Source organism: Saccopteryx leptura, chromosome 6 (assembly GCF_036850995.1).
Source record: "Saccopteryx leptura isolate mSacLep1 chromosome 6, mSacLep1_pri_phased_curated, whole genome shotgun sequence".
Lineage (NCBI taxonomy): Eukaryota > Metazoa > Chordata > Mammalia > Chiroptera > Emballonuridae > Saccopteryx > Saccopteryx leptura.
In genome coordinates this window covers 176399892-176427394 of record NC_089508.1, presented here as the reverse complement: position 1 = coordinate 176427394, position 27503 = coordinate 176399892, and the positions used below count along the sequence as shown (strand labels likewise).

The following is a 27503-nucleotide window of genomic DNA, read 5'->3' as shown; positions in this document are numbered from 1 at the left end:
TACCCTGAAGCCCCAAGCCCCGCCCTCTCTCCTACACGGTATACCAGATGACCCTATGAAGCAACACTCAGTATTGTTTTTAATGATACATTAAAGTGATACACTTCATTGACATAGTAATGGGAACAAGGGGCGTGTAATAAAAAAATGTCAATTAAATTCCAGAGCCCTCGGATAATCCCAAAAAGGCAACACAAATAACAGATACAGAAAGAAGTTAAAACCTCAGAGATTAAGAAACTGCCAAGGGCAGATTACTGGAGGAATATTTTTCACACAAAGCTAAGTCCAAGAAGAATAAGCATCCTGTCTTGTCATACTTTAAGCATCTCGCTCAGACACATTTGACTATTTCCCAAAATCTTTTTAAAATCTTTGCAAGGTGCACCAGTCTAAAATTCTTCAGACACAGCTAAGATATTTTTTTGCTTCTTTTAGAAAGTATCTAGTCCTAAATTTCACAGTCAAGAGATGCTTATGACAAAGACAGCACGTAAACAAAATAAAATAATGACACTTCATCCTAAAATAGCCTACCTGCAACTTTAAAACAGTCCAAAGCATTTCTCCCGAGAGACCAGTATTTGAAAGGTACCTGAAACCTGTATACACAAGCTGAAGGCAACTGTCAATATCACCCAGGTTCAGGGCACTCTCCAAAGTTTATCCACCTGGAGGCTCGAGGATTCAACCAGAAAAATCAACAGACTTCCACGCGGGGTGCTGTAGAGATAGAAGCATCTAGACTCCATCATCTTGCATATTTGGCAACAGAAAAATGACACCCTCAAGGGAAAACAGTGTTCAAATAGGATTCATCTACTTTTCTTAAAGGATGTTGGCTGAACAATTTCTTTGCTAAGATGGAAAGAGATTATCTGTCTTAGTCCTTTGCTTTTAAAAGCATTTTTATTTCACACAATGCTGAAAAACAGGATTAAAGAGCAGAGGGAACATAAAGGGATGCTGTACTACCACTTAGAAAGTTCACCGGGAAATGTTTTTGCGGCCGCTCCTTATTGCAAAGCGCACCTAAATTCCTGTTGCCTCCACGAAGCCTGGAACACACAGCCTTAAAGACCCCTTTCCTCTTGAACTCCTGAAGTCCTGGCTCTTAAGCATATACTGTCTGGTGATATCTCTTGGATTTAAAATATATATATATATATACACACACACACACACACACACACACACACACACAAATATACACACACATTACACTTATCCAAATTATAAACTTTACATTTTACAATTATACAAATATATTTTATATGTGTATGTGTGTAAATTCATGTATACACACATATATACATAGAACACACACATATAAAATGTATTGAGCAATTACTATATGATCAAATGTCTTCATGTATTTTTAACCCATTTAATCAACACAACAAACTTCACAGAGAACATCATCATGTCAATTTTTCAGAGGATAAAATGGAGGACAATGATTTTTCAGTCATTCCAATCATTTGAGTTATTTATGAATTTATAAAGACAGTCGTACATGTCTTGCCTCCCCAAATGGTTTAGGAGACCTCGGGGAGCTGGGACCCATATTGTCCACCTCTGTGTCACGTGGAAAGCCGTGCACACTGTCTGCTCACAACACGTACCCGCATAAGCCAATGTGTTTTGACTTGATATTGAAAAGATCAGAGAGGTAATGCTTACTTAAAATGTACCCTCTACAAATGACATTTGAGTTCAATATTGACTTGGAAATAAAATTCAAGTCCCATTCATATTTGGTCCTGGAATGAAATACCAAATGAATATAAATGGCAGGCATTTCCATGCCTGCCTTTCCTGTGGTATTTCCAGCCTGGGCAGGAGCAGGGAGGAAACAGTGGGAAACACAGCCCCAGCTTCCTCCTTGTGCGACAAGGATGCGACACTAGGGTGCGGCGCCCTTTCAGAAAGGGAGCTGTAAGGGCGGGGCTGGGCACCGAGGCTGAAAAGGCAGAGAGAAAATAAAAAAGGGTGAAAAAAAGCCCCAGACATTCACATCCTGTGAATTAAAAATCCAACGAAAAGAAGCCAGTTCAGCAATGGATAGAATTTTCAATGCAGTCAAACTGAACCTCAAATCCAAAAACAACTCTAGCCACCACCACCACCCCCATTCTCTGCTGAAAGACAACATGCATTTACATTTATGGGTGACGATGTGGCTACATTTAAATCTCAGCTGTAACAGCAGCAGGACTGTAAATAGACTCATTTGAGCCATGTTATCGAATTCTATTAGCTTTCCTTCCTTGCCATTCTCCAAGGCAGGCCAAGTTCAGACGTGCAGAAAATGTAAATGATTTCTTTTGATGACTGCATGGGTAGATTCCCAACTCAGAAACCAGCTCATGTTTACTTCTGAGAGCTTGCCGAGTGATGTTTAAGGACTACAATTTCAGCACAAGGAGCCAGTGGAATGTAGCACACCTGAGGTAAGAAATGAATTTTAACGCCATCATACTAGCCCTGTACAATGCATCAGACCCGACAGCCTTGCCTGCTGGGTGGAGAAAGCAGAGTGACTGTGCATGGGGACTGAACACACCTCCCTATGTAGCGAGTACTCTGGTTCATGACAGCAGCCCCTATGGTCTTTGAGAGAGGAAGTCAAGAACAGAGTCAAGTTCATCGATTCCGCCATGAGGTCTGATGGAATCCTACGGAGGCATCGGCCTCACGTGATTCCTCAAGACTTCATTTTCAAGAGGAGTGGTTTTCACTCCCCCTTGCCTCCCTCTTCAATTTGCACACAAAGGGGGTGAGCTGGTGATGCTTATCTTACCCACTGACTAGCTCCCTGAATTCCTCCAGTCTTAGTATTTCTTCATGACTTTCATTCAGGAAAGTGGAATCCAGCATTTTTCATATGGGAAAATGTGTAGCCCAATCATTGAGAGGAAGAAGAAAAAAAAAAAAGACATTAAAATGACGATCAAAGTTTAAGTCTCCAAAATCTACCTTATGACCGAAAAAGTTGATAGAGGAGTGTGGTTACATTCCCACCCCAATCTCCACCATCCCAACGTGGAGAAGGGAAACCTCTGAGGAGAGGAGGGAAGTTTCAGAAAAACTAAAGAAGATCAGATGTTGCTGTGATGATGAACTACCTTCCCTCCTCTCCCCAGGCGTGGTGTGTGTGACAGATTTTTTTTTTTTCTTTTTCTGAAGCTGGAAACCGGGAGAGACAGTCAGACAGACTCCTGCATGTGCCCGACCGGGATCCACCCGACATGCCCACCAGGGGGCGACGCTCTGCCCACCAGGGGGCGATGCTCTGCCCCTCCAGGGCATCGCTCTGTTGCGACCAGAGCCACTCTAGCGCCTGGGGCAGAGGCCAAGGAGCCATCCCCAGCGCCCGGGCCATCCTCGCTCCAATGGAGCCTCGCTGTGGGAGGGGAAGAGAGAGACAGAGAGGAAGGAGAGGGGGAGGGGTGGAGAAACAAATGGGCGCCTCTCCTGTGTGCCCTGGCTGGGAATTGAACCCGGGACTTCCGCACACCAGGCCGACACTCTACCACTGAGCCAACCGGCCAGGGCCCAGATTTAGTTTTAAGGGTTTAGAACTGATGACAATGGTGGTCCACATCTGCATGTTCTTACAGAGGCAAAGTGTTTTGGATCGAGTTTAAGCTATTGTTTTTCTTTTGTTTGTTTGTTTTCTTTTTTTTTATTTGAATGGGGTGACATTAATAAATCAGTGTACATATGTTCAGAGAAAACATCTCCAGGTTATTTTGACATTTAATTATGTTGCATACCCATCACCCAAAGTCAAATTGTCTTCCGTCACCTTCTATCTGGTTTGATGTGCCTATGAATCACCTCCCAGAGACCCAGGGGGACTTGAGGAAACAGTCAAGACATCGTCCCATCCTGTAACTGAGCAGGGAGAGAGCATCCATCAATTGAAAGAATAAACTGGAGGTCCAAACAGTCCTCAAAATGGAAGTGGAATAGCAAAGTGTAACGTGCAGTTCTTCACAGATCACAGGAGGACTCGAGGATGACTGTACATCTCAGCAGAAACCAGAATAATAATAATAATAATAATAATAGAGATTCAAATCTAAAAAGTCGGGCCCCTACCCTGCAAAAGCTAAGATATACTGAAAGTCCTCTTTGTGAGACTTGGTTTATCCTCCCTCTCAGAGTTACTCAGCCCTACCTGCCTCCCTGGCCCGTGGCCATGTGCTCAATGGAGAACTGGGGCCACTATCATCATGCCTCATCTATTAACCCCACCTCGCCCCCTGGAGGGTGGGGCTGCAGCCCAGCCTCCATCACGTCCACGTCAGCCCCAGCACCGCTGGCTCGCAAGCCTGATGCCATCAGACCACAGACGCTCTCTGCTTCTTCCACACTCAGGTGGAACTCTGCTCACTGACGCGAGCTGTAGTGTCCCCAACAGTTGCCGAGAGAGGGTATTTGACAACACCCGGGAGGGAAGACAAACCTTTGACAATGGGAGGGAGCCATCTGTGTTTATTTGCCACACCGCAGCCAGCTTGGTAATCTACCGACTTTTGTTTATTTCTGTCCTTGGCTCCCTTGTTCTTTTTCCACTACTGTTACCACCCTGGGACCTCACACTGGGCTAACCATTAACGTGTTTCTTTTGTCACACAATTCACTCCCTGGAGAATCTAGGCTAAAGCATGTGGCACTTAAAATTAACCCCAGAAAGGAAGGGAAGAAAATGAGAAATCCTAAAATCAACCTAAAATTAACAACTAATGGCTAAATTTGACTGACTTCAGCAAGCAGGACTAGATTAGGAGGCTGGAATAATAATTTTTTTTTTTTAAAGTTACCTCTAGACCCTGGCAGGTTGGCTCATTGGTAGAGAGTCAGCCCGGTGTGTAGATGTCCTGGGTTTGATTCCCAGTCATGGCAGCAGGAGAAGCACCCCTGTGCCTTTCCACCCCTCCCCCTCTCGCTTCCCTCTCTCTCTCTCTCTCTCTCTCTCTTCTCCTCCCCTCCCACAGCTGTAGGTCAATTAAAGTGAGTTGGCCCTGGGCGCTGAGGCTGGCTACATGGCCTCCACCTCAGGTGCTAAAAAATGGCTCTGGCTGCAACGAAGCAAGGGCCCCAGATGGGCACAGGATCACCCCCTAATGGGCTTGCCGGGTGGATCCCGGTTGGGAACATAGTTGGGAGTCTGTCTCTGCCTCCCCTCTTCTCACTAAAAATAAAAATAAAAAGTTACCTCTACATACTTTTGACTTTATAGCTTATGAACCAAATAGGTGCTATAGTCAGAAACATTAAAAAAAGAATTCAAACTTCGTGAAAATCCTAAGGACTTGAAACACACAGTTTTGATTCCAAATTAAACACCATTCAGGAAGAAGGAAAAGAGGAAAGTGTTCCTTTCTATACTATGAACATGCAGTGCCACCCACTTCCTGTCTCACAATAGAATGAGAAAGACGACTCCGTGCCTAAAACGTTAATATAGGAGAGCATGGGGTTTGGTGTCAAGATACCCAGTCTTTGTATCATTTCTTCAGCTCGTCAGCCTTCTGCTCTTGGGCAACTGGGTGATCTCTCAGTCTCCTCATCCATGAAATGATCTAGGTCGAGGCTTTATCCACTGCGCCACCATAGGTCTATCATCCATGAAATGAAGACAGAAACCATCCCTCTGCATGTGCTGTGAGTGCAAACATCCAGTTCCTAGCACTGTGGCTGGACAACCGGAAGCACTTATTAACTGTGTGGAATTCGAGAAATTCATCAACTAACTCAACAAAGAGAACAGCCCTCGGTGGTATCACAGGTGCATAAGCGTTATCGGATTAGAGGCAAAAACAAAGTTTGGATCATTCTCCAGCCTTCTTATGAAGTTTCAGTCTTCCCTGTGGGGAAATACTCAAGAGGACGTCTTCAGGATAAAATGTGAACTCCAGTATTTGGTATGTCATATCATTGATCCCCCTAGTTTCAAAAATATTCATCTAAAAGATAATATAGGCATTCGGAAATAAAAAATACACATTAAAGCAATGTATTATGCCAACATCTAAGACAAGAGCTATGTATGGGTCAGTCCATATCCGTTTGTGCACATTTTCTGTGGCTGTTTTCTCATGTGCAGAGACAGCTGATAGTCCACAAAGCCTAAAATAGTTTCTTACTGGCTCTTCAGAGAAAAAGTATGCTGACCTCTCATCTCAGAGAAGGGAAGGGGCAAGAATAGGAGAGACAGCTGGAAGGACGAACTTATGGGAACATCAAGTGAGCTGGCTTCATTTCAGATGGAAAGAAATGATTTTGAATCAAATTCAGTGTTAGTCAACTAAGGCTAAGGGCACACCTGCTACTTAACGCTGAATGAGAAAACCAAAACTGTTCATGTACTTTTCCCACAGGTTCTTAAGTAGCATGCGTCATCTTTGGAAACGTAGTTTAAGAAAGTACATACTGGCCCTGGCCGGTGGCTCAGTGGTAGAGCGTCGGCCTGGCGTGCGGAAGTCCCGGGTTCGATTCCCGGCCAGGGCACACAGGAGAGTCACCCATCTGCTTCTCCACCCCTCCCCCTCTCCTTCCTCTCTGTCTCTCTCTTCCTCTCCCGCAGCTGAGGCTCCATTGGAGCAAAAGATGGCCCGGGCACTGGGGATGGCTCCTCGGCCTCTGCCCCAGGCGCTAGAGTGGCTCTGGTCATGACAGAGCGACGCCCTGATGGGCAGAGCATCGCCCCCTGGTGGGTGTGCTGGGTGGATCCTGGTCAGGCAGAAAAAAAAAAAAAAGAAAAAGAAAGTACATACAGTTAACAGAGAGCCTCTTGTCTGAACTGAAGGCGACAATGACTGGATTTAATTTGTTATGTCTGTTGATTTATATGATTATTACAGAAACATCTTTGGGACTATAAAGAATATTTTTGAATAAATGTAATTCTGTGACATTGTTATTTCATTTTTTACTAAAAGAATCGGCAGAATAAAGTATCAGAAGTAAAGCTTTTTTACTACAAAAAAGTAAAAATTTTAAATTATATATAAGATTGGTCCTAGGACAGACCTGTATCTAAAAACTGATGCAACCTTGTTTTTTACAAAATAGATTTTCTTCTAGCTTCATATTATAATCTTTTTTAAAATTATCTTATTCAAGATAATGATACATAACCTTTTTTGAGGTAGTTTTATTCATTATGCAATTACAGTATCTTACTGTGAAGCACTGGTAAAAATTTTAACTTAAAGATTTAAAAATATGTGTGAAATGATTTAAAATGCAGTGCATTACAAGGATTCCAATATTTACTGAAGACTGGTTTGATGAAGAATACAGGGCCTGGCCAGTTGGCTCAGCAGTAGAGCACAGACCTGGAGTGTGGAAATCCCAGGTTTGATTCCCAGTCAGGGCGCACAGGGGAGGTAAACATCTGCCTCTCACCTTCTCTCCATCCCTACTCTCTCTCTCTCCCCTTCATGCAGCAATGGCTTGATTGATTCGAGCACATCAGCCTCCAACACTGATGATAACTCCGTGGAGCCTCTGCCTCAAGCACTAAAAATAGCTTGGTTGTGAGCATTGGCCCCAGATGGGGGTTGCTGGTGGATCCTAGTCAGAGTGCATGTGGAAGCCTATCTCCCCTAGTCTCACTTAAAAAAAATTTCATTTCTTTGTCAAAAAACACAATTTCCTATTGTCTCCCAAACTCTAGTCTTCCATGATACTTAATAAAAAATGTCACCCTTTCTTGATAATCAAAAACACTTTTCAAACTGTGCATATTTAACAGTATAAATTAAGTTAGTCTCACAGAACCATTATCATTGTTTAAATATTTAATGATTTAATGACATGGAAAGTATGTTTACGTATATTAAATGAGAATGTTGCAACAGTGGGTTCCTATTGAATAAGAAAAACATGTCTGTATATACTTAAACACACAGAGTGAGTCTTTCTGGAGTTAGAGATTAGTGATGTCTACTTTCCTGTATATCCTTTCAATGTATTTTATGAATTTTATTTATTCAATGTTTATTGCATCTGTAATTAACAGAAGTATACAGAGTGGTGAGAATTCTAATTTTTGTGGCTAGTTTTTTTTCATTTGCATGAAATCTAATCTCAAAGAACTGATCATTAAAAATTGATCCCTCTTTAAAACTTAAAGCTTAAATAGCTCAAGTACTGAATAGATATTCAGAGCATCTAAAAAAAAGTGAAATTTACATATTTCATTCTTTAACAAGGATTCATAGCCATTACTTATGATTGTATTCTGATGATTAATCATCATAAATTTTTGCAGCGCATGCCACTTTATAAGGCTCTTTGATGATTTTATTTGATCTTCCAAATAATCTTGTGAAATCGGCAAGGCAGACATTTTCATTCCTCTAATGGTGGACAAGAGGCTCGGAGCACTTATCAGATGAGTTAATAAAAACTGGGGAACTGGGTGAAAACCCCAAATCCCATTCCTGTTCTAAAACAGTCTGCTGCTTCTTGAGAGCATAGTAAGAAGTATTCCACTTTGAAGAATGGTTTAAAAAACAAGGTGCGCCTGACCAATTGATGGCTCATTGGATAGAGTGTTGGACTGGGAAGTAGAGGACCCAGGTTCAAAACCCCAAGGTTGCCAGCTTGAATGCAGGCTCATCCAGCTTGAGCAAGGCTCACCAGCTTGAGTCCAAGGTCGCTGGCTTGAGCAAGGGGTTACTTGGTCTGCTGTAGCCCCCAGTCAAGGCACATATGAGAAAGCAATCAATGAACAACTAAGGTGTCACAACAAAAAACTGATGATTGATGCTTCTCATTTCTCTTCCTTCCTGTCTGTCTGTCCCTACCTGTCCCTCTCTCTCTCTCATATCCAGGCATTTAATAAAGATGACGTGAAGTTCAAGGACAGCTGCTGCTGCACAGATCGAGATTTGCAGTCAGAGCTAAGAGATCTCAATTCTAGTCCTTTCCATCAGTCTAGTGTGCTGTGTGATTTGGAGAATGCTCCAAGTCTAGGTTGGTGCAATTCCTATAGATTCCTGATTCTAAGTGTCTGCGAAACAAGTTCATAAACGATTGAGGAAATAGAGCAATGGCAGTCTTCCACTCACCCTTGCAGATTGACTCCCACCTTCTCTGTTGAGCCCAGTGCCCTGGGAGCTATTCTGTATGGCAGGGGTCCCCAAACTACGGCCCACGGGCCACATGTGGCCCCCTGAGGCCATTTATCTGGCCCCCACTGCACTTCCGGAAGGGGCACCTCTTTCATTGGTGGTCAATGAAAGGAGCACATTGACCATCTCATTAGCCAAAAGCAGGCCCATAGTTCCCATTGAAATACTGGTCAGTTTCTTGATTTAAATTTACTTGTTTTTTATTTTAAATATTGTATTTGTTCCCATTTTGTTTTTTTACTTTAAAATAAGATATGTGCAGTGTGCATAGGGATTTGTTCATAGTTTTTTTTATAGTCCGGCCCTCCAATGGTCTGAGGGACAGTGAACTGGCCCCCTGTGTAAAAAGTTTGGGGACCCCTGCTGTATGGACTTCTTCTATAAGCTCCCTTGTCCTCAACGCTTCTGGATAGGTTTGGTCAATATGGGGCATAATCAGGCGATCAGGGGACAGGAGGAGAGCAGGGTTAAGTTAGTTACTCTGGCTCCTGCCCCTTGCACCTTCAGGACTAGAAGCAGTTGGGGCTTCATGCTGTGTCCTCATTTGTAACATGGAAAAAAATAAGGGAAACTCCTTTCTCTGGCCAATTGATACCATAGGGGGAAAAAAATTATTCTTTCCCAAATGGGGAATGTCAAACAGTGGCTAGGAGTGGTGGGGATTCTTGGAAGGATAGAGAAAGGAATGTTGTCAGAGACCATCTGGTAAAATTCAACATCTTGTTCTACAGATGGGGGCATGGTAGGCCAGAGTGTAACTGGAACTCTTGTGCCCAAGTAGAGTCCATTCCATCAACAGGAACCCAAGTCATCTCAGAGGTTCCAGACACAATGAAATGCCCAAAGAAAAATTTCTACCTGGAACTCAAACAACCGAATGCTAACCTTCACAAATAACAACATCAAGTTTTTTGTTTGTTTGTTTGTTTTAGTTTACTAGTTACACGGACATTGTGTTGCAAAAATACCCCCCCCCCCCTATTTTCTGTTCATTTGAATCACCAACTTTGGGATTATCCACTTCTTGATGAGTATTCATTTTGGTGATTCATATCATTTTAAAATTCTGCATTCTTTGGTCACTACTTTTGAACCTAATATTTGTATGGGCTCCCATACCTATGAGGTTGGGTTTTCATATTAATTCATTTTATGTCCTTTTGTTGGGAGGCCAGCCCAAGAGCCTAGAAGGGCAGAAGGAGCAGTCTTCCTTCCCGACACTGTGTTGAGGACAGCCATGTTTCGTGTTGAGACATCAAAAACCGTCTTTCCGGTAAGTTTGGCTCTTTCATTTTCTCCTTGCCTTTGAGAGAGACCCTGGGAGTGCTGCAACATAAACATTTAGAATCTCAAGTGCAGTGAGTCTCTGAGCATGCTTTAACTGAAATTTGCAAGCATCAGAGCTTCACAACAACAAACCATTTCAATACAGTGCATAACAATTTCTCCTTTCTCGAGTTTGTCTCAGAAGGCACAAGTGTAAACCCTACAGTCTTAGCATCCAATATTACAGGGAAATGTGAGTATCAAATGTTCTAAGAACATCTACACTAGAATTCAGTTGTGACCCCTGCCCCCCGCCACTGCCCAGGGGTAGAGTCACAAGAAGAAGTCTGATTCCCAACTACCTGTCCATAAAAAGATGACCTCAGAGTGATCCGGAGGCCTGAAAAAGTACACATTCCTCATCCTCAGTCCTGGGATCTAATTCAGTAGGTCCAGGGCGAGCTGCAAGGCTGGGCTTTAGTGCTATTCACGGTATCTGTAGCATACCCAGCGTGGGAATCGCTGGAAAACAGACTATGAATCAGGAAGGCTCAGTTCTAGCCTAGTCTGGCTAACTGTCCAGACTCTGAAATAGCTAGAAAGAGGAGGAATCCTGGTAAACGGAGAAAAGATTAATTCGCATTTGGCCCATCAGGCAGAATTCTGGCAGGCTGACTGACTTTTTGATAGCTCCTTGGAAGGCTCTCCCACCACATAAAGCACAGACATTATCCCCAGCCTTCCGTTTCCCTCTTATCTGGGAGGTGTGCTGTCTCCATGACAGAGCTGCCAGCTAGGCACACCGAGGTGCTCGCCCGGGGAAAGTTAAGGGGAAGCCGCCTTGGCCGCCAGCCCACGGCTACCTCCGCTCTCCTGGCCACTGGCAGGAGAGCACAAGTCGGGCTGCCAGGAGGGACGGGAGCCACTCAGCTCCATCAGCGGCCCCTCGTCACTGACACAGAGCAGCCCACTGGCGGATACACCGGGAGTTCCAGAAATTATGCACGAGCACCACCTGTGGGCCTCTGTCTGGTTCGAGGCCTGGCTCCCAACACGACTAGGTCTGTTTGTCCTGCTTCAAACAGTGGTGGTGGTGTTTGTGTCTTGCAAAGATTGTGACCTGGAGGTTCGAAGCCGGAGCCAGATTGAAAACATAATTCGTTTGGCCTTTGCGGTGTTTTTTATATCATTTTAAGTCAACTTGGGAAAACAGATATTTCACATAAAAATTCAATTTTCTAAGATTCTCCTGAAAAAACAAAACCACTAACAGTCTAGAGACACAGGACCGCCCTCATCATTTGGAGCCGAATGACTGGCTGCCCCATCCAGGGAACACGTGTTCTCCAAGCCACCCCGACCCTACCACTCCCTACTAATCTGCTGACACTGAAGTCTAACGTCTACGGTCACTTACTTCCTTACTCTGGGTCTCTTTCTTTTGTTGTTTTTAAACAGTAAAGAAGTGCTTTGGTAGCTACATTTGTAAAAGGGTTCGGGGTTAACAGGCTGGTAGAGGCGATCACCATGCCTCAGAAAAATAAGATGATGATACTGACCTTCCGTAAATGCTTAAAATGCGAACTAAGCTGTCATAGGCATTAGCATTGCCCCCCACCCTGTCCCTGCAGACACTGGGTTTGCAATCCCGGCATCAATAGGCGGGTTTAGCTATGACCAGAGCTCACTAAGAAAGCAGGGAACAGCATAAGGAGTAGCACACTGCACAACAGGAATACTCAGCTCTCTTGAAATGAAGATCCCTTTATAAAGAAAATGTGATTGTTGAAAAAAAACCCACATATATATTGCTATCAGTTATCTGATGAGAGGCAGCCATGTGGAGTGAGTGGTTAAGGGCAAAGCTTTAGAGTCAGAATAGCCTCGGTTATATATAAAAATGGTCCAGGCACTCGACCTTGTTGCCTCTCTGTTCCTCACATGGAGATAATTAATAACCCTCGCCTCCTACAGTTCTCGTGATGCTTGAATAAAACACTCACATAAGGCACTACATGCAGCATCTGACACATAGTAAATGCTCAGTGAGGGTTGTTAATATTGCTGTTATTGATTGATAAAATGCATAATGACCAGAAGCTGCTATGTACACATTATCACTTTGAATTGAATTTATTTTTCATTAATCACAGTGGCATCTGCATGCATATGAAAAATAGCCACATATATAATTGTCAGACATTATTTATTCACTCCACCAACAACACTGGGTGTGTAGGGAGTTCTCTGTGTTTCTGTCTCCAAGGGCTTTGAGACTCTAAGGGGAAGAGGGAGAGGAGGGGCAGGGTCACTACTCCAATTCAAGACATTAGGCTTGAACTATGTTTCTGCATCTGAATTAGCTGCAATTCTCAGAGGAAAAAAAGTGAGTGCAGAGATGGAAGAGGGAGAATGAAGACAGAGACAGAAAAGAAGTTCTATTCTAGTCTGGCTAACTCTCCAGACTGCCCTTTGCAACTCTCCTCTCCTGTCTTGGCCCCAGTTCATGTAGAATGCAACACAAAAGAGGTGCATTACAAGAATCTTTAAGAACTCTTCTGGAACCTGCCATATCCCTTGGAATGCTAGACATAAGGTGAAATAGCTAGAAAGAGAAAAAAATATCCTGGTGTCTGTGGGCACGTCACTGCACAAACCTGAGCCTATCAGGGAGGACTCCAGCTTAGGTCAGTGGGTTTCCCTCGGTGCTTCAAGGAGCCCTGTGGTTTTAAAGAAGCCCCACAGGGACCACTCAAGGGTAGGGAACACTTAGGGGAAGGAACCCAGGGGCAGCCAAGCAGGTGGGTCAGACCCAGGCTCGCTTTAGAGAGCAGCACAGCTTTTAAGGAGGTTTCATTTCGCTTAATGTTTCACATGTACAAAGTGTTTTGCTGCTTCCCGAAGGTTTGAAACAATGGGGCCAGATCATCTTAAAAGCAATGATTCTCCAACTCAGCTGCACACTGGGATCTCTCCAAGGAGCTCGGGAAACGCTGACTTAGCTCAGAAATACGTTTGCTTGGTCGTTGTGCAGCCTGGACATCCAGATGAGCAGACGCCTCTCCTTTGATGGGGCCCTGGACACATCAGCCAAGACAAGGCCGAGGCCACCCACTGTCTGCCCTCAGTCTATTCAATGCAAAGACCCTAGGAAGCATAAGGAAATAAAACAATTCAGACCCACAGGGAGCAGAACTGCAGGAGTGTTCAGATCCTTAAAGAATGCCAGTGGTCTTTACTCACTTTCTTGAAGACTGGCTTTCTAAGGACTTTCCTCCATAGGGGTAGTAGAAGAAAATGCAAATGCAGTTTTAAAAGAGCGATGCAGAACCCAGGTCCACATAAAACACTCAACCAGAGCCTCGGCTCCCATCCACAGTCCATCCATCTGGAAATGGAAGTCCTGCTTTTGCCAGAAAAATAATATACGTTAATTTCTGACTCACTTCACCGAGTCCACTCCTTTTGGAAGTTATATATGTGTGACACTGTGGGGCAAGAATGAAATAAGGCCAGTCCCTACTACTCAGCAGGGCCACCAGGACATAGCTTGAAACATTCAAACAAGACAACACAGCCACTTAGTTGTGATCACCCAGGAAAAATTAACTGACACAAACAGCGGATTTGTGTTTATACCAGGAGAGATTCATCATCTCAGAAAAAAGGAGGAGTGGACTATTTTCCTTCCCCACTTTTGCTCATCAAAACCCACCAAGATCATTTTCTGTTTCAGAGAGAGAGAGAGTGAGCTATCCCCCGACATATTTTTGGTGAATAGCGGAAGGAGACAAACAAAAACAGCCACAGAACTTCTAACTTTGAAACGAAGACGCAGCAACAGGTCAGAGGGTGTTCGGAATTGCACTTTCGGCAACAAGTCGCAGACTTGACAGCCATTAGCTGCGTCAGAACTGTCCAACAGCGATACAATACGAGACACATGTCATCTCAAGTTTTTAGGCAGCCGCAGTAAAATATAAAAGTAAAAAGTAAAACTTGTTTTAATAACATAATTTAACCTGATATATCAAAATTATTACCCTTGCAACGTATCATATAATCCATATTTGACATATTGGAAATAGGTGAACTGTACAACTGAATTCTAGTTCCAATAAAGCTGTTAAAATCATCAGAGATATTTTATTATATACATACATATTTCACTAAGTCTTGAAAATGGTAGGTGCGTTTCATACTTAGGGAGTCCATCTCCATTTCCATTTCAGTTGTTCCCTAGCCACCGTGGTCAGTGACTACTGTGCTGTGACTTAAAGGACTCATGTGTACCATCATGACTTATGCAAAAGACAGCTGCCATGTGCAGTTAGGCTACGCCTCTTTAGGTCTCCTCTCTACCCCATCATACTCTCATTAGCAACACTGACCCTGCCAGGACTTGACTCTTCACCTTCTGTGTCACTCATGGGAGGAAAGAAGAGAAGCAGGTAGGAATTTTCACGTCTATGACTCTGCCTCTCTCTCTCTGGGTCCCCTTCTTTCTCGGTTACCATTTATCCCCATTGGCTTCCCTGGATGTATCTAGATTTATATTATTGCATTATTCCCTGGTTTATGTTCTTCTCTGTTTGTAGTTTAAGTGCACGGTGATGAAATGCTTTATGTTTTTCTTTTCAAGAATGTTCCCCTACTGAAGACATCGTATTTTTCCATTCCCGTTAAGAGCCTCTGAAGTTCAGAGGTTTCAACCACCGGGCTACATGAAATTAGATGACAGACTTGTGCTTTTGAGCATCCCATCAGTTCTTCTTCACTGTGTCACACACACACACACACACACACACACACACACACACACACACAAACACACAAACAATGACAGTCTAAAAACCATTGAGAGCTTTACAGGAAAAATAGAGGACAATTAACGACCTATTTTGTAGAAAGCAAAACAAATTCATTAGTAGAAAAAGCGAAAATCACTGCATGAAAACTGCTTCCTCTCCAGTTCTGGGATTTTAACAGACTGAGACAGAGCAAACGCCAGTCCGGAGATCACCATGGGGAAGTCACAGTCTCCCCCTGACCCTTCTGCAATCCTACGCCCTCACAGTATTCTGCACATACCGCAGGCAATGTGAACTCAACACCAAATCAATGCGTATTTATTCAGCTCTATGCTATGTACGTGACACTGTACAGGTGCTGAAGATAAACCATCCCCTAAGACAAGCATCATGCTGTCTGTGAAGGAAAACTGCAGTCCAACAGAAAATGATGATCATAACGTAGGGTTTGAGGTGCCCCATGATGTAGGAGGACCAGGTCATGCGGGCTGCATACAGCGTAGATCAGGGGTCCCCGAACTATGGCCCGCGGGCTGCATGCGGTCCCCTGAGGCCATTTATCCGGCCCCCGCCGCACTTCCAGAAGGGGCACCTCTTTCATTGGTGGTCGGTGAGAGGAGCACAAGATGTGGCAGCGCCGCAAAGCATGGCGGTGTCGCTCACGTACAGTACTACTTCCAGTGACGCAGGATGCATATGTCACGGCTCCGGAAGCGTGTCATATCACTTGTTACGGCTAGCAGTGTCAAATATGGAACCGGACATTGACCATCTCATTAGTCAAAAGCAGGCCCATAGTTCCCATTGAAATACTGGTCAGTTTGTTGATTTAAATTTACTTGTTCTTTATTTTAAATATTGTATTTGTTCCCGTTTTGTTTTCTTTACTTTAAAATAAGATATGCACACTGCACATAGGGATTTGTTCATAGTTTTTTTTATAGTCCAGCCCTCTGACAGTCTGAGGGACAGTGAACTGGCCCCCTGTGTAAAAAGTTTGGGGACCCCTGGCGTAGATGAAGCCAGGCCAGTGGAGGGAGCTAATGCAGTCCTCTCACAGCGGGTACTAAAGGTCCCTAAATGAAGAACAAGTATGGGGGTGGGGGGTTGAAAAGCATTCCAAATGGTGGTCTAGCATTGGCAGAGGCTGGAGATGCTAGTGTGGTTCAGAGGAACCAAAGGAGGCACAGAAAGAGGGGGGACCGAAAGAAGGAGGGGAAGGCCATGAAGAGCCTCATCACCATGGCAAAGCCTCTGGAAGCTACAGAAGGGTTCTGGAGAGAGAACGGATGTGATTAGGTCTGCATTTTTAAAAGCTCACTCTAGCTGCAGTGTGGACAGGCAGGAGAACAGGAACGGTTGCATGGAGACCAATTAGAAAGCTATAAACATGGCCCCCATTGTCAAGGCCTAGGCTTGTGTGGTAAGTGGGCTCCCGCGTGAATGAGCGTGCTGATACATCTCGTTTCATCCACAGAGCAGTCGGAAAAGCAGGAGCCTGCACATAAAACTCTGCATTTCCAGCCTCTCGTAAAAGACGGCCTTGAGGACTAGAAGTTCACTTCCATGTCCAAAAGCAGCTGGAGCTGCCTAGCGCTACCTTCTTTCAGGCGGGACACAGGTCCTCTCATGTCTCAGGGTCGCTGGCCCGCTGTGCCGCCTTGTCTCTGGCCCCTCTGCTAGTCCCTATAGAAGCTGTACTATTATATGACTTCCAGTGTCGAACCACTTCGTGACCATACTCAGGACTGGGAGGAGTTGCAGGGCCTGTGCTTCAACGACTACACTGGTAAGCAGTCCCTCAGTAGCACTGCCCAAGACCGGGAAGGGACAGCCGAGGAGCCCCCAGGGTGCCGGCATCTGAACAAGGACATCCAACAATGCGACTCGGTGTGTTTTCGAGAGTATACTCGGAGTTTCATCCGAAAGACCTTGTTCCTGGAATATCAGCAGGAGTCCGTTTTAAACTGCTTCCAATAAAGACATTTGATTTTGAGGGCGAAGAAGGAAGCATATACTAGTAAGACCGATAAAAATGTAGACGACCAACATCTGTCAGGATGACTACACTTTTCCTGATGGGTCAGAACTTTTTCAAGCTAGAGAGAACACGACGCATTCTTCTAAAGCCAAGCCAAAAGGCACCCTGGTTCCCAGGCGCCGCGACTGCATAGAGTTTGTGTGGAGCAGGGCCGTTCTAGCAGGAAAAATAAATGGGTTATGATTATGGGTTTTAAAAAATGCAAGTGGCACCATTTCCTAGCCCCAAGTATAAAATAAATAGGAGGGCATTTTCTTCCTGAAACCTTCCTTTTGTTTCATTCAGAAGTATGTCCGGCACTAAGAAGGAAGATTTTCAAAGGAGCCATCACAGAGATGAAGCTTCCCAGAGTCATTTCACCTGGCAGGACCTTGATGTGAATTCTATTTCCTTTAACATCTGGATGTCGCTGCGTTCATAACGAACAGTCCAGTCTCACCCAGCTATTTACTGGACAACTTGCCAATTGCCACATCGACAGATTCTGTAGGAGATTTAAGTGTTTTCCTTCTGGCTATATCCACTTACTGATCTTTCTCCTCCTCGGCTCTCGGCTCCAATTTCCTGTCTCTGCATTATGAAAACAGCCAATAACTTCTGAAAGTTAAATCATTAATCCAACAAACACCTTGAGAACTTGCTATGTAACAGGCCTGTGGCACAGAAAGTCTTCTCTCTAGTAAGGAAGTAAAGGAAACAATTTAAAAAGAACAATTAACAGATAATTTTCCAAACTGGTATTATTGCTGTAATCGATGTAAGCTAGGGAAGCACAGACGAGATGAGAGAAAATCATGTTGACAGGATAAGGGAAACTTTCACGAGACAATAGTTGAACATTTTTTAGAAACAAAAATTATCCAAAACTTGACAATCGAGAGAATTAAATGTGTACAAGCTCGGTCATAGATTACTGACCCCCCCTTATTGCCCCCGGGAGAATTTATCAGTAATTGTCTTTGCTATTTTCTATTTCATTAGACTTGACTCTGAGAAGGTACTTGCTAACAAAGATTTAAGGCCTGTAGAAAGATAATCCCAAAGTTACCATTTGATTTCTCCATAGGACTAATTGGCTTTGTCTCTAATTCAAATTCATTTCCAAACACCCTTTGTGGCGGTCTACAGGCACTGTGTTCTTTTAAAATGCTCTCTGATTCCGCTTTTCTGTATTCTCATTCACTGATGAGTTGGATAAAACCTTTTGAGATATGTCCATTATAGATTTGAGAGCGAGTCATGTGTATACTTTATGAATCTTATACTTTGACAAAGTGAGTTTTTCAGGATCAGGAGGCACTGCCCTGGAAGTCAGGACGGACTCCTTCTTTTTAGTCTTTTCCTCAAAAGAACACAAGTACAGAGCAAAACATAAAATAATAGTGTTCACATCCTCCCTCTCCCCAGCTGGACTTCCCAGAAGCAACCATTTAACTGCTTCTGCGGTTAATTCTCAAGAGGCAATCTCACTAACTCTCCTTTTTAGGCTTATATTACTCTCATAATTTACCTTTCCATGATATTATATATGAACACTCTCTCTTAACTGTAAGGATACAGCTTACTCTTCTCTTTTCCAATTTCATTTTATTCTTCTGTGGTTATATTTGCAACTGTAAGTAATATATCCTGGCCTTTCTCTTGTTTCATTAACCACAGGAGGAAAAAAATCTCCACTTCCAAGTTTCTTCCCTCCCACCTTCTTTTCCAAGTGAGAGGAGGGGAGGTAGAGAGAGAGACTCCAGCATGTGCCCCGACCGGGATCCACCCGGGGCCAATGCTCTGCCCATCTGGGGCCACGCTTGCAACTGAGCTATTTTTAGCATCCAAGGCGGAAGCCATCCTTAGTGCTGGGGCTGATGTGCTCAAATCAATCAAGCCATGTCAGTGGGAGGAGAAGAGGGGAAGAGAGAGAGAGAGAGAGAGAGAGAGAGAGCAAGAAGGGAGAGGGGTGGAGAAGCAGATAGTTGCTTCTCCTGTGTGCCTTGACCGGGAATCGAACCTGGGACATCCACACACCAGGCTGAGGCTCTACTACTGAGCCAACCGACCAGGGCCCCATTTTCTTAAAGATACTCATGCTTCCCCCATTCCTTCTGCTCTCCTTCTCTTAACTCTGTGTCTACCTTCCTCTGTCTGCCCCACTTTCACTTTCAAGGTTTATAACACTGGGTTAACTTGCTGATGCATTTGCTTTATACATTGATTCTAAAGTTGGAAAAGGTAGTTTATTATGACGATATAAAATGTTCATTGGTGAGCCAGGTAGTAGACTAAGAAGTCACTTACTTCTTAGGATTCAATGACACAACCCCTAAACCACCAAAGTCACATGAATTCTTTTTGTTATTCTTCTTCTTATTAATCTGTGGTTTCTACTCGTCTGCCTTTTCCTTAGAGAGGACACACATGCTTCCTTCATGTCACGTCACTGGGTTCACTGGCAAAACCCTCTATGGGCTGCAATCTGCTTCTTTTTTCACCTTGATGATGTCCTTCTTGGAGGTCTTGGACTTTTCCCATTTTTACCAAACACTTTCTAGACCTGCTGCACAACTGGTATTGAAACCAGGCCCTAACACGGAAGCAGACTCTAATAAGTTTTTCTCCCCCACCCCATTTTCTTTATTAAGCGTCTTTCAGGAGATAACAGTAGGTCTCCTTGCTGCTCTGTGGACCACCAGACCAAGCTGAACAAACTGGTTTTAGAGGTAGAGCAGGCACATTTAGCAGCTCAACTGACCTAGAGAGCACAGAGGAACCAAGCAGCATGGAACTCAGGTAACAGATGCTCCTGTTGTTACCCGGAGCCCTTTAAAAAGCAAGCGGTCCAGAATGGGGAAGATCCAGTGTGCTGACCAAATATGGATACTTATATAGCACTGACCAATCAAACTCTGCCAGGTTAAAATTTCTTTGTATTGTTTTTTCTTTCTAGTCCATACCTTACCTTAACTGGCAATTTCCAAAAAGACTCTCCTAAATTAAATTTTATGAATATGTATAATCTGTTCTTATCTTCACCTCTTAATTAAAACTTATCTCAAGACTTGGTTCAAGAAAACAGATCTGAGCTTTGTCTCCCAGTTTCTCATCAGGCAGGAACTTAGAATAAATCCCTTTTCTCTGCAGAAGACCCCAGTCTTGGGATTTGGGTCTTTCTGTTGTAAGGTGAGCAACAGGCCTACTTGTTCGGTGCTAGTCGAGTATCTTTGGCTATTTGGAAAGACTTTCCATTAGTTCACCATTTCTTGGTATCTTTAAAAATTCCTTCTCGAATCTCATCCTCAATGTGCAGGAATATATTCAGGAAGGGTTATGACGGGTCCTGCTACCTTGATGCTTTAAAAGCCCTTTATCTTCTTCTCACCTACAGTTTAGCTGAGAAAAGAATTCTAGGCTCAAACTAGTTTTTCCTCAGAAAATACAAAGAAACTGATCCCTTGTCTTCCTGACTCTAGTGTTGCTAATGAAAAGTCTGATATCCATTAAAAGAAGTACTTTCTTTTATACAAAGTGTTCTGTTCGCCCTTCCAGAAGCTTTGAGATTCTTTCCTTCTCAGAATTTTGAAAATCAAAGCTGACAGATTAGGGACATTTGTTTACTTCCTACTTATGTCACTCGGCTCATAATGTGTACATCCAACCTACCGTATACTTTAAATAATATTTTTAAATTTCTTTGATTATTAAATACCCACAATCCCTAAATTTACCTGGTACTTTTGGAGGTCCTTTTGATGAGATGAAGGACCCCTGCATTAATCTACTATGTTTCATTTTTTTTTTTTTTAATTTCTACTAAATATTCTATTTGCTGAAATAAGTCCTAGGCAATTTATAATTTATAGTTCAATCTTTTAATTAATTAAAAGTTCCAATTCTTCCCTTAGGAAATTCACCCAACATCTTCAGAAAAGAGCCTTCCAGGTTTCCACTTGGGGGAGGGGAGCACCGGACACAGGTGCTCTTCCCAGTGCCATTAATGAGAAGCGACGGAGGAGACAGAGAGCCGCCATCTGCACCACAGGCTGGCTTCCCATCTCTTTTGTCCCTTTCCTCCTTTAATGCCCACACTTTTCTTGATTTTAGAACTGAGTGATTTTTCTCTGATGTCTTTAACTGATCTATGCATTTTATATCGAAAGATTATATTTTCTTTATATACCTTGAAATATAATCTATCCTCTTCCCATCATTTTCACCATCTGGGATTTAACCATTAACTGTACTGAAAGAGATGAGCTCAATCCCAGAGCTTCATGCAAAATGATGTAAATTCCTTGAATTTCATTAAATACCAAAGTTTTTTTTGTTGTTGTTGTTTTTTTAATTTAGTGAGAGGAGACAGACTCCCACATGCGTCCTGACTAGGATCAACCCAGTAAGCCCCCTAGAGGGCGATGCTCTGCCCATCTGGGGCGTTGCTCTGTTGCAGCTAGAGCTATTTTTTAGCACTTATGGTGGAGGCCATGGAGCCAACCTCAGCACCCAGGGCCAACTCACTCCAATCAAGCCATGGCTGTAGGAGGGAAAGAGAAGAGGAGAGAGAGAGAGAGAGAGGAGAGAGAGGAGGAAAGGTGGAGAAGCAGATGGGTGCTTCTGCTGGGTGCCCTGACTGAGAATCGAGCCCAGGATATCCACACACCGGGCTGACACTCTACCACTGAGCCAACCAGCCAGGGCTTAAATATCAAAGATTATTTTTTATTCTTCTCCATAATTATAATCTCTCCTATGACTTACATTCCTGTGTATATGGAACCTGGGACTGCTTCCTATTTTATACTATCTTCCAAAGAGAGAAGGAGATCATAGTCACAAACTTACTTAAAATTAGAGTCACAGTGCCCTCTACAACTCTACAGAAAGGGATCCCAATTTTAAATGCATGGATGGACTTAAGTAGATCCAAACACATCCTAAAATTGTACACGGGCCATGTGTATTTACAGGTGGTCATCTTTTTCTGCAAAGAAATTCTGTAGTTTCATTGGAGAAGTTGATAGAATGTAATGTGACTGAAGAAAGATGTCAGAAAATCAGTGATCACAACAAATGCATAATACTTCTGTTTCTGGGGAAGGGAACTTGATTGGTTTTATTACCGTTAAAAATCAATTTTTCATCAGACTTTTCTTTATTTATTGTTAGACCAACAATAATGACATCAAAATGTTATTTGTAGATAAGATAACACCTGTCAGAAAACATACTCGGGAGATCTATACCACTAAACCTAGCCTTCAGGAGTGGAACATATTTTGAAAATAGTCTTCTAAAGGAACAAGTGTTTTAAAACCTGAACAAATGCCCAGGGACATGAATACTGACACATGCAAAATTCAAATTGCAGGAACAGCTCATTGGATAGACTATATATGTTAAAAACTACAGCAATGTTTGTTGCTTTGGAAGTTTAAAGGTCAAATCTGCTAGCTTGTTAAACTTCCTCAAACTTCTAATATAAGAACTTAAATTTCTCAAGGAAAGAGTTATGATTTGGAGCTAAAGAAAGCAGGAGGTAACTAAATGTGTTCCTTCTGAAAGCAATCTCACCTTGGCAAAAGAATAATTGAAATCTCTGAAAATTCTAGAAAGAAAATCTTCCAGGCCAGAAATGGCAAGTAGGTCTTCCAAGCTACTATCAATTATATTCTGAATTGGGAGGACTTTAGGGTCTAAACTGGCGTTGATTAGTGATGTCTGCCAAGGGCAGGGGAAAGGAGTGAGCTGGGCTAGGTGGTGCTAGCCTCTGTCTGGTGAGAGGGATGATGTCCTAATACAGGCTGCAAAGCACAGTACTATGTGATGAAAAAAGACAGGGTAGACATGGTAGCCAGGGGGAAATGAGGGTAGAAGATCCCTAATATAGATTATATTTATGGAAAAATCAGGACAAGCAAATAGAAACCAAAATATAAACAACCGAATATAAAATAAAACAACAAAAACAACAAAAAAAACCCCTCTCCATAAAGAGAAAAATGACTTACTTTGAAACTAAATTCATTCTACAATATAGTTATGCCTTCCCTCTCCCATTCTGGTATCAGCTGAGTACCTATTATCTTCCAGGTAGAGCTGGGAACTGGAAGATCAGAACAAGAATGTCTGCCTTGAAGAGCTTGCATTGTATTAAAGGAGTCTGACTTATAAACACAGAACCTCTCTTCACAATAAGAGTTACAATGCAGGTTGGAGAAAGATGGGAGTCAAGAGGGAGAAAGTGACACGGCTCGCAGGAATCACAAAAGTTCTCCATGAATTGGATCTTAAAAGGTGGGGGCTTTTCCATACTTGGTGGGGGGACATGGAGAGGGTAGGGATGGGCACTACAGGCAAAAGGAGCAGCAGGTGCAGAGCAGCGGTGACTGCCAAGGCCATGACAGTGACAGGACACAGCCGGGCCACAGGAAACGTCAAACTCCTAGCCCCCCAAAATATGACATTAATCAGATACATGCCAAAAACAGCTTTCTCAATAATGCCCCCAAAAGGTCATCTTTAGCTCAAAATCTGTTTACGGAAAGATAAACTGAATTAAAATTCATAAATTCCATTAAAAAAGAAAACAAAGTAAAAGGGTACAGCATTATTTCTGAAAAAAATGGAGGAGGTCAGTGCAGCAGGTGGGAAGGCTGGAGGTCGGGAGCGGGTAGGAAACAGCAGAGAGGTCGCACGCACCAGGGCAGGACGGAATGGGGACATTGTGTATCGGGCAATTCCTCAAGGGGGCAAGGAGTTTTCTAAGTGTTTTCATATTTATTCCCATATAATCCTCACAAAATTTCCCAAAATATATGGCATAGGCATAGATCAACTCTGCAGTTGATCGAGGAGAATGCTAAATACGAGGAGAAGGCTGGTATGAACACTCGAGAAAGTGTCACACACAGAAAAAAGGAGGAAAACGGAGATGCGTTTTACGGCAGAACAAAGGAGAATAATACACAAGATGCAGAGAAAACCTGGCATCATTTGTAGATCTAAATTTGCAGGGTAGAAGATTTTTAACCTATGTTATACTAGTCCAGTTATGAAAACAATGTTATGTCAAATTTCAGGAAACGTTAAAAAGGCCATTTTGCCATTGTCACCGATGGTGGCAGTGACGCGGTGTGTGTGGGTGTTTTCACCTGGAAAATAAGAGCTAAATGTGTACAACATAACAACAACTCAGATTTTGTGACTTTCAAAGGCCTTGGGCAAAATTCAGCCCAAGTAAACAGACTGGATGACATCATGCCCAGAGGGAGAAACACGAATGTTTTCTTCAGTAACTGTCAAAGGAGACTCTGTTCTTAAAATGGTAGCTATTTGAATTAGAAACAAAATATAAAGACATAAAGGGTGGTACCACACTCAGAAGCAGAACCAACAGCCTTTAAAGCAGGTAGCCTTTAGCACAGGGGTCGGGAACCTTTTTGGCTGAGAGAGCCATGAACGGCACATATTTTAAAATGTAATTCCATGAGAGCCATACAACAACCCGTGTAGGTTATGCATTATCCAATAAAAATTTGGTGTTGTCCCGGGGGATAGCTGTGATTGGCTCCAGCCACCCACAACCATGAACATGAGCAGTAGGAAATGAATGGATTGTAATACATGAGAATGTTTTATATATATATATATTTTAAATTTTTTCCATTGATTTGATAGTTGTTCTTTTTTTTAATTTTATTTATTCATTTTTAGAGAGGAGAGAGAGAGGGAGGGAGAGAGAGACAGATAGAAAGAAGGGGGAGGAGCTGGAAGCATCAACTCCCATATGTGCCTTGACCAGGCAAGCCCAGGGTTTTGAACCGGCGACCTCAGCATTTCCAGGTCGACGCTTTATCCACTGCGCCACTACAGGTCAGGCCATGTTTTATATTTTTAACGTTATTATTTTTTTATTAAAGATTTGTCTGCAAGCCAGATGCAGCCATCAAAAGAGCCACATCTGGCTCACGAGCCATAGGTTCCCAACCCCTGCTTTAGCAGGTGTGCTTTAGCACAGGAAAAACATTCTCTGAGTAGAGCTGGGCCTTTGACATTCAGTATAAGGGACCAATCCCAAAATCAATGTTTCTTATTCTATGAGGGTAGTTTTAAGAAAGTTACTTAATCTATCCCTTCCTCAGTTTGCCATCTGTAAAATGAAATAGCCCTATGAGAGCTACTAACAGAAGTAGAAAGAAAAAAACAAGACCTCTGAAGGGAAAATGAGACTATCACAAATAAGATTTTCTGAATGAATGATATGTCTCATGGTATGGTATAAGTGCTACAATTGAACAAGAAGTCACATAAGAATTTTATCATTTCTTTAGCTCCATCTGTTTGGACCTGCATATTCCATGCTTGAACTGATACTTATATATAATGGTCAAACATGCCTAGAGAGTGTTCTTGCATCACCATTAATTGCTAGTGTATTTAAAATTAAATAAACCTTGATATGTGGTTAAATCTAGGCTAGTCTCAGGTTTACGTGATCCAAGCTCCCATCTTACACACCAGAATATCGAAACCCAAGAGTCAATAGGTTATCAGGCAGATGTCAAGTAGCAAACGTGGCCCCACCCCCTCGCTCCCCAAAGGTGCTCAGCATATAGTGGCTAAATAAAGAAGCAAACAAAGCCAGCTGTGGAAAGCTACCCTCTGGATTTCCCAGCAAGATGCTTCTCCTTTCACAAGAAAGTGGTTCTGCGGATGCCTTCCTGTTTGACACTGAGATACTTACTATCGGAGATGAAATTTCAATACATGATGAAGGTCAGAGGAAATACAGTAAAAGCTGACGGAAACCATGAGAAAAGGGCCATTCTAAAACTTAATAAGTTAGCCACAGTTCTGCTGACAGGCTGAAGAGGACCAGAACATAGAAAAACCATCGTTTCCACATCCGGGGGAAACAGACAAGCACAGGGGCGAGCCACATAAAAACACTATCACGTGCATAAAGTGTGAGTAAAGTTGTACTGATGAGAAAGATCCCAAGGGGGGGAGTACACATTTATCCACACACAGACACAGCCCTCTGACAGTATCTGAAGGGTTCCTATCTGGAGCCAGACACCTCCCCACACCTACCGGTGACAATCAGAAACAATGACAGAAACTATTCTCAAGAGCAGGCCCTCTTCTGACCGTCTGCTAGGTACTCAGAGATTCTCCCCTTATCCAGCAGGTTGGTAATAGACTAACTTGGGCTCCAGTGAAAACAGTGCTGTTAGCTGGCGTCCATTTGTCATCTCTCTCTGGCTTTTAAATTTCACTGTGGGAACTGAGACCTTAAAAAGCACAGCACAAATAAAGATGTATGTCCACGTCTCATGAAGTTAATGTGACAGTATCACAAATTGTTGAGGTGTCGGAGAGGAATTCAGCTCCTCAGCATTTCTCTCCAAGACAATTAACCTTGTTGATATCCATTAAATGTGGAAAGTAGTCTCCGACTCCCTTTCAGTCACTCTGGTCAGATAAAATGTAACAACCATATTTAATGACAGTTTTTCCTCCACACAATTTCAGACATATTAATTAAATGCATTTTTTTTTTGGCCACGGGGTCAACTTCTTTCCGAGTTTCCAAATTCTTGTAATAAAACAGATGCCATTCTTTGTTGTTTTTAAAGAAAACTACAGCATTTTGCTTTCGGCTGAAGTGAATGCACAGATACACCGTGACTCCGAGGCCACGTGAAACAGGGGATCATGTTCTTTCTTCCTTAGGAGTGCCATCGCTCGTATGATCTCGAAAACCGAAAATAGCAGCTTACTATTTAGACAGGGATTATAAAGAACCAGCGCATACTAGCACTTGACAAGCATAATTTTATGTAATCCTTACAAAGTGAATCAGGTAGTCATAGGAATCATCCCCATCCCACATATGCAAAAACTGAGGCTAGCAGTGGGTCAGTGACCTGCCATTGGTCATCGATCCAGGATGTGGAGGATTCTTTGCTGAACCCATGCAGTCCCTCTCTAGTGTTCTTTGTCAAGTGACACTGTCTCTGTCAGTCATGTTATAATGTTTTCTACACTGTCTGTTTCACAGTGTCTGACACTACTATTTATGTTTCATAGTCAAGAAGGATCACATGGAGAATACAGACTTGTGTTGGTGTGCTTTAAAGCAAGGGTCCCTTAGGGTAGTAGTTAATATTTGCTATTGACTTTTTATCTCCCCTTCCCAAAGTTACCAGAAATCATGTACCAGACACTTAATAACCAATG

The 27503-nt window shown here is 43.0% G+C and overlaps 1 non-coding gene across 1 annotated transcript; it reads left to right on the top strand.

Annotated features, from left to right (window-relative positions):
- The first annotated feature begins 6447 nt into the window (after nucleotides 1–6447).
- Nucleotides 6448–6522, top strand: TRNAA-GGC (transfer RNA alanine (anticodon GGC)). The gene has a single exon. It is a non-coding gene; the product is annotated as a tRNA-Ala (tRNA).
- The last annotated feature ends 20981 nt before the right edge of the window (nucleotides 6523–27503 follow it).